This window comes from Physeter macrocephalus, chromosome 21 (genome assembly GCF_002837175.3).
Source record: "Physeter macrocephalus isolate SW-GA chromosome 21, ASM283717v5, whole genome shotgun sequence".
NCBI classification, from domain to species: domain Eukaryota; kingdom Metazoa; phylum Chordata; class Mammalia; order Artiodactyla; family Physeteridae; genus Physeter; species Physeter macrocephalus.
This window is the reverse complement of record NC_041234.1, coordinates 96,419,000-96,420,219: the sequence shown is the minus strand read 5'-3', so window position 1 is coordinate 96,420,219 and position 1,220 is coordinate 96,419,000. Positions and strand designations below refer to the sequence as shown.

Genomic DNA, 1,220 nt, shown 5'->3' with positions numbered 1-1,220 from the left:
TCCAACAAACAAAAGCCCAGGACCAGATGGCTTCACAGGCAAATTCTATCAAATATTTAGAGAAGAGCTAACACCTATCCTTCTCAAATTCTTCCAAAGGATAGCAGAGGAAGGAACACTCCCAAACTCATTCTACGAGGCCACCGTCACCCTGATACCAAAACCAGACAAAGTTGTCACAAAGAAAGACAACTACAGACCAATATCACTGATGAACATAGATGCAAAAATCCTCAACGAAATATTAGCCAACAGAGTCTAACAGCACATTAAAAGGATCATACACCATGATCAAGTGGGGTTTATTCCAGGAATGCAAGGATTCTTCAATATACGCAAATCAATCAACGTGATACACCATATCAACAAACTGAAGGAGAAAAAACATATGATCATCTCAATAGATGCAGAGAAAACTTTTGACAAAATTCAACACCCATTTATGATAAAAACCCTGCAGAAAGTAGGCATAGAGGGAACTTTCCTCAACATAATAAAGGCCATATATGACAAACCCACAGCCAGCATTGTTCTCAATGGTGAAAAACTGAAACCATTTCCACTAAGATCAGGAACAAGACAAGGTTGCCCACTCTCACCACTCTTATTCAACATAGTTTTGGAAGTACTAGCCACAGCAATCAGAGAAGAAAAAGAAATAAAAGGAATCCAAATAGGAAAAGAAGAAGTAAAGCTGTCACTATTTGCAGATGACATGATATTATACATAGAGAATCCTAAGGATGCTACCAGAAAACTACTAGAGCTAATCAATGAATTTGGCAAAGTAGCAGGATACAAAATTAATGCACAGAAATCTCTGGCATTCTTATACACTAATGATGAAAAATCTGAGAGTGAAATTAAGAAAACACTCCCATTTACCATTGCAACAAAAAGAATAAAATATCTAGGAATAAACCTACCTAAGGAGACAAAAGCCCTGTCTTCAGAAAATTATAAGACACTGATGAAAGAAATTAAAGATGATACAAATAGATGGAGAGATATACCATGTTCTTGGATTGGAAGAATCAACATTGTGAAAATTACTCTACTGCCTAAAGCAATCTACAGATTCAGTGCAATCCCTATCTAACTACCACTGGCATTTTTTACAAAACTAGAACAAAAAATTTCACAATTTGTATGGACACACAGAAGACCCCGAATAGCCAAAGCAATCTTGAGAATGAAAAATGGAGCTGGAGGAATCAGGC

The 1,220-nt window shown here is 36.6% G+C and overlaps 1 protein-coding gene across 10 annotated transcripts in view; it reads left to right on the top strand.

Annotated features, from left to right (window-relative positions):
• Positions 1 to 1,220, top strand: part of THOC2 (THO complex subunit 2) — a 122,229-nt gene that overhangs the window by 79,106 nt on the left and 41,903 nt on the right. The window lies entirely within an intron of this gene.